Raw genomic sequence first — 7,118 nt, 5'->3', positions numbered from 1 at the left:
AACTTAAACACTTGGAAGCATACGAATACATGCATAAAGTACGAGAAACTTAAATAAGTACGAAATACTCAAAGTATCAAAATAGTATTCAAAGGCCACATATGGCCAAAAACACCTATGTTAAAACCAAATTTGGAACTTATACCATGAAGGGAACAACCAGGTTGACTGTCAAACAAAAGGAGATTGAATTCATTCGTCTTCAGTGAGATCTTGAACAGTTGCAGGAGCTGCTGGTGCAGTCGAGTCTTCTGTGGCATTTTCACCTCCAGGTTGACCACCACTGACTTCCTTTTGGCCAGGGTTGGTCATATCATTACCTGGTTCAACATCAGTAACAGGTTATTCAGATGTGTGCACATCTTGCTCTTCATCTCCCTCCTCAGTAATGCCTTCCTCACGACCAGTAGCTGAGTTTGGTAGTTCAATGTTGGTCCAGAGGGGAGACGACTCAGATATCTCAGCTTTTGCAAGGCAATCTGTCCAGGAGGCCACCCAAATTTGATCTTGTATCCCAGGCATCTGGTTCGTGTAGCTTTCCGTAGCTACTTTGATTCCTTCATTATATCCCCGTTCGAAAGCAGCTTTGGCTTCATTCTGGCACGCCTCTAGTTCTTTCAGGGATTGGTTCAGACTGTCTTCAGCCCCCTTCAGCTGTCCCTTTAGCCCATCAGCTACCCCCAGGGCTTGGTTCCTCTCTCTCTCTCTCGCCTAATAATAGTACGTTGTAGCTTGGTGTTCTCACTGACAAGCTTGGCACGTTGGGGCTCGGACTGGCTGAGCTTCTGAGCCATAGCCACCATCTTTTGCATCACCTGAAACATTCAAACAGATAAACACAGATACCAAAAGATATGGTTTACAAAGGGAAACTTTACCTTGGCATTATGGGACATGAATGAGCTTAGAAGATTGTCAGGAGAGCTCGCCACCTCTTTCTGCATGTCTCCAGGCAGCAGAAAAGCTTGGGACAGAGCAAGAGTAGTGCCTTCAGACTTAACATTGTCCCGAGCAGTAATAGCTCGGTTCCCATGAGTGAAAGAAGGAGCCCATGTAGGAGCTGGAGATGAAGAGACTTGTGGGGGTCTTTCTTGAGATTCCTCCACTCGTTGACGTTTCTCTCGGTGGAGGGCCTCCATTTCTTCTGGAGAAAATCCTGGGGGAGCATCAATTTGAATCTGGGCACGGCGCCCATGACCTTGAGGACCACCCTAGCCCCGAGCAACGTTACGACCCCGACCAGGAATGGTAAAAAGGCTCCCTAGGTCAATTGGTCGGTTCATCTCTGGAGATTCTGGAGGTGAAGGAGTGTAACCACTAGATGAGGAGTTGAATGTAGAACCGGAAGCCTCTTCAGCGAGAAAAATTGGCTCATCAGGAACTGGAGGTGTTTGAGAGCGTCTCTCTCTTTGCTCGGGGAATGGTTTTGAAGGACCAGCTATAACAGGGTTGTCGGCTGCACGGGTACGCCGATCAATGAAACCGCCGTATGAAGCTTTGTAACTAAGTAGTACCTGAGCTGCCCTTGCTCGGCCTGAGAGGTATGTTCCTTCACTGTTGAAAGCAAGTGCACGTCTGATATCTGCTACGTGAACTTAAGGGGTTACGATATTATGGCCTTGATTGATGTTTGAAGCTGAAACATAACACAAAGCACAAATAATTAGAAGCATGAGAAAGCTTTTCTTTTGAAAAGAATGAACATATGAATTAGGAGGAGAGCACTAACGTGGGCTCCCGAATACGTGAGGAGCATGAAAACCAATCACTTGGCTGTCCTCATCTCTGGGTTCGAAGTTGCCCGTAACAATCAGAAAGTCATCGTCATCCCCTCGAGCAGAGTCAGGGAGTTCAAGGACAAGTTTCTTTCGAGAATCCTTACTTTTTAAATAATATGTGAGGGCATCCCCGGTTCTGGAGATACTGTATAAATGGTGAATGTCGTACAAACCTAAAGAGGTCCCTAAAATCTGATTTAGAGCATTTATACCCATAACCACTCGAAAGAAATTGGCTGAAACCTGCATTGGGGAAAACCTATAGTATGATAGGACCTGACGAAGCAGGGGAACTAAGGAAAACCTAACCCCGCCCTCAACGACGGCTACTACTGGAATGTGAAGGGTGTCAAAATCAAAACTTTCACGAATGGCATCCTCAGGAGCCAAAACAGTAGCTACGTTGTCAGTAATCTCATAACGAGATCTGAAACTTGACATGGTCTGAGGAGTATTACAATGCCTCCGAAATCTCCCCATAACCAGATAAGTTTTTCTTTGGTTCTTTGAAATATAGAGAAAGGGGGACGGTGAAACCCTAAAATGATTGTAAGCAATCCACGAGAGAAATGGAGCAAAAGAAGAATGGTGACTTACAAATTGGTAGATGGAATCCCTAAAGCAGAAGGGAGGAGGCCTTGAGATGGTGAACAGAGCTTCAATGGCGGGTAAAAGCTTGAACCTTCTTTTTTGCAGAGGGAGTCTAAAAGAGAGAATGGGGTTTTGAAAATGGGACGAAAACCCAAAAATACCCTAAAAAGTGGGGTGGCGTATGTGAAACGTCACCCCAGACGCCGTTTGAATGTTCCGTTCCTTAAAACACGCCTGTCTGCATTTAATGAAGGCAATACAATGATCGACATGTGTAAAGATTAGGACTAAAAGCCTGTCCCGGCCAAAACGAAGAGATATTTTCGCCTTGGCAAAATGATGAAAATTGCACCAAATTATGAAATAAGGTGCAGGAACAGAATAAATTTGCTCGGTAAAAGAGCTTTACTCGTCATCTAAGTAAAACATAACGAGTAAAGCTGGGGAGCAATTGTAGGGAGGTACCCCCGAACAGGTCCAAGAAGGGTCCGAACACGCTATGAAGGTAAAGTCATCGCACTCTGGACTAGTGACAAGAGAAGTCATTGGTCCAGAAAAGTTGTACGATTCTCGGTTCAGTAAAACATGAGAAGTTATTGGACCAAATAAAAGGAAAATGACATGTGAAGCTACTACTCAAGTAACTTGTTCGGCAATGAGAAAAGCCGAACAGGAGGAGAGCTCCTAAGAAAGAAATGGTCCAAATAATTGATAAAGGACCAGTTACATGTGAAGTGACTGGTCCAGACGTTGAAGCGGTTATGCCATGTGCCGAGCAAGGAGAGAAGTTCTATTAGACGTTGAAGAAGAGGGGTCACTCTGGAAGAGTCCAGAAACAGTGGTATTCCGTTAAAGAGTGAGATCCCGAGAATGTAGGATCTGTAAAAGATACCTAACGGGAATGGAATGTTCGGCTTGTTATGGAAAAGAGTCCTACAAGAATTAAGGTAATGAACTAATAAGGGAACGAGAATCCAAGATATCCTGGTTTTCCTATACGAGGTAGGAAACCTAGGGCAATATGGATACTTGGGCAGCAAGTATCCATGAATCTATAAATATAAGGTAAACCTAGAGGTGAAAGGTACGTAATACATTGCATTCATACGTGACTTCCTATCAATATAGAGGATTTATTTATCAGTATGAGATACTAACAAAGGCATCGTAGGGCCTTTGCCACGAGAGGCAAAGGTGCGCTCACTCCTTGTCTGTTTTGCAGATCAAAGGGTTCTAACGACAAATTAGGGTTCCGGTCAAGAGGTACGAGAGGCCGTAACAATCTAGTGCTGTTCAAAGCACTAATTGAATTTGTCCACCTACAGTAAACTTCCATAGTCTTTCCAAGGAGCTTCTTGAACATGATAGTTGCAAGTCTTTGGTATGTTGCCCCAGCATTCTTTAGCCCAAACGGCACAACACTATAGCAGTACAACCCTCGTGGTGTGATAAATGAAGTCTTCTCTTGATCAGGCCCGTACATAGCAATCTGATGATATCCTCGATATGCATCAAGAAAACTCATTCGCTCGTAACCAACGGTTGCGTCAACCAACTGGTCAATCCTTGGAAGAGGAAAACTATCTTTTGGACACGGCTTGTTTAGGTCCGTGAAGTCTACGCAGACACGCCACTTCCCATTCTTTTTCTTCACCACAACGGTGTTGGATAACCACTCTGGGTAGTAGACTTCACGTATTGCTTTAGCCTCCAGTAAACGATCAACTTCTTCAATTACTGCATCCACATGCTGTATAGTTGCCCTCCGTTTTTTCTGAATGATCGGCTTATGCTGAGGATCAACGTTTAAATGGTGACAGATCACACCTGCATCCACTCCAGGCATTTCCTCTGGTACCCATGCAAATACATCAACATATTCTTTCAAAAATCTTATTGATTCAGCCTTTTCCTCCGCTGGTAATGATTCTCCGATTAAGAAATATCTTTCAGGATCAGTCTCGTTGATCTGAATTTTCTCCAAGCCTTCAACCACCTTTTCAGCCGGACTTCTTCCAACATCCTCGATAATTGGTTGATCTGGTATTTCTAATGTATGAACGTGGTGGGCCTTTGGGGCTCTTTTAATGATGGAGATTAAATATTGTTGGGCCACTTTCTGATTGCCTCTAAGTACCTCAACCCCATTCGATCCTGGGAATTTTACCATCTGGTGATAAGTTGAGGAAACTGCTCTCATCTTATGTAGCCATGTCCTCCCTATAATCGCGTTATAGGAAGAAGGGATATCGACAACTAAGAAATCTGTCCTCAACACCATTGATCCAGCCCGAACAGGTAGTGTTACCTTTCCAAGAGGCCAGACTGCTCCTACACCGAACCCAATCAGAGGTGTTGTAGATTGCTCTAAGTCTGTTTGGGCCAGCCCCAGCTTCTTGAACGCATCGTAGTACAACACCTCTATACAACTCCCTGAGTCCACTAGAATCCTCTCACTGTCATATTACCCTACTCGTAGGGTTATGACCAAAGCATCATTGTGGGGTATTTGGACTTCTTCCAAGTCATCATCTGTGAATGCTATGCTTTCATTGCACACATCATTCTCTCGCCCTCTCTTGTTTCCCAGTCGCATCACATGCTGATCATGCTTGACTTGCCTTTGTAACAGCCTAACCTCATTTCTCGTATAAGGTGTGGCCAACCCATGTATCATATGGATTACTCCTTTAGGATTTTGCTCGTAACCCAGTTCCATAGCTTTCCCTTTCTCCTTTGGATCCTCCTGGATAAATTCCTTGAGATAGCCCCGAGAGACCAGATCATCAAGGTGTCTTTTGTACATCTCGCAATCCTCAGTCATATGGCCCCAATCTTTATAGTAACTGCAGTGCTGATTCGTAGCACGTTTTGCATCCTTGTCTCCACCTAGACTCGGGGGCCATTTAAAATATGGCTTATTCTTTATTCGATAAAGAATCCTATAAATTGGTTCCTTCCAAACCATAGTGATAGAAAAGAAAGATTTGGGGTCAGGAGCTTGCTTATCCTTGTACGGCTCTTTCTTAGCCAGCCCATACTTCCTTCTCTCTCTATAAGTTTTGGGCTCTGGCTTATCCACCTTTTTGACAGGTGCCTTCGGCTGCTCGGCAACAGTCTTGCCATCTTCACGGAGTATGTCATCCTCCATTCTGGCATGTTGCTCTATCCGCTCCATCAATTTAGCCAGTGTGGCTACCGAATGTTTATTCAATGAGTGACGCAGCTTTCCCCGAATAGGCAAAGCAGTCTTGAAGGTGGCAATTGCATACTCCTCACTGCAGCTTGCAATCTCGTTGAAAGTTTCCCAGTACTTTTTTGCATAATCCCTGATCTGCTCGTTTTCCTCTTATTTCATGGTGGAAAGACTTTCAAAAGTCTTTGGGGCTTTTCTGCTTGTCAAGAACCGAGCAGTGAATTCCTCGGCCAACTGCCTCCATCCTCGTATGGATCGTGGGGCCAGTTTATGAAACCAGGCTAAAGCCACCTTGCCAAGACTGGAGGGGAACATCTTGCATAAGATGGCATCATCCCCCTCATGCATAAACATAGCTTGTTGATAATGCTGTATGTGAGCCACGAGATTCGTATTTGTTTCGTAAAGTACGAACGTACCGTGCTTCACTCTGCTCGGCAACCTAGCCTCTTGAAGCCTCTTTGTAAAGGGGGAGGCTGCAATATTACTTAGGGCCTTGCGTGCTGCTTCTCGTGCAGTCACTGTCTCATCCTCGATCTCCTTAGATTTGTGAGCCGTAGCTTTGGCCCAATCAGCATCTGGTCTTTCGTACCTATCTCGATGATGTTTCCTTGTCTCCTCCTCCTCTGGGGTGGAACTTCGGTCTCTGCTCCTCCTTTTTTGTGAAGAAGCCCTTCTCTTCGGTGTTCGGCTTTTACTTCTGCTTCTCCTTTTTCGTGGAGAAGCTTCGTATCGCCCTTTATTAGGACTCCTGCTCCTTCTACCATGTGAATGAGCCTGCTTATGGACTACCAGAGTCTGTCTGTCCTTCTGGGAATTCCTTCGAGAAAGTCCAGAATCTTCTGGGTGCTCTCGTACCCACTGCAATTCCTGTATCTCGTACTCTCATTTTCTAATCAAACGAGCATAATCCTCGATTTCCCTTCTCTTTTTATCGAGGACATCGTTATCATTGTGTATACTTCTTGAATGGGTGACTGACTCTTCTCTTCGATGAGACTTACTCCTTCTCGTGGAGCGAGTAGCAGTTTTGTCTCCTTTTTCTCTGGAGTTATCTTTGTTATGTCTATCAGTAGGCTTTCTCGGAGCACCTGGTGGGGATTTATCTCTTCCCCCACCCAACTGGTCCTTCGGACTAAACGGAGTAACTGGATCTTCTTCCATCATGATTATTTTTCTGAAAAATTGTTCGTTTCCCACAGACGGCGCCAATTGTAGGAGGATGAAAACAATTGATGCTTCGGATCACCTTGGATTGCAACGGCTAATTCGTGCCTTTTCACCGGAACCCTAATTCATCGTCGGAACCCTAGTCTGCAAAATAGATAGGGGGTGAGTGCACCTTTGCCTCTCGTGGCAAAGGCCCTTCGATGGCAAAGTTAGTATCACGTACTAGAGAAACCCTAATTATCAATAGGAAATATCGAATAATGCAATATATTACGTACCTTTTGCCTTTAGGTTTACCTCATATTTATAGATTTGCATATGCTTGTTACCCAAGCATATCCCTGTTGCCATAGGATTCTCATCTCGTATAGGAAACCCAGGAT

Source organism: Rhododendron vialii, chromosome 2a (genome assembly GCF_030253575.1).
Source record: "Rhododendron vialii isolate Sample 1 chromosome 2a, ASM3025357v1".
In the NCBI taxonomy this organism is placed as follows: domain Eukaryota; kingdom Viridiplantae; phylum Streptophyta; class Magnoliopsida; order Ericales; family Ericaceae; genus Rhododendron; species Rhododendron vialii.
The sequence above is the reverse complement of the archived record's forward strand: the minus strand, read 5'-3'. Positions refer to the sequence as shown.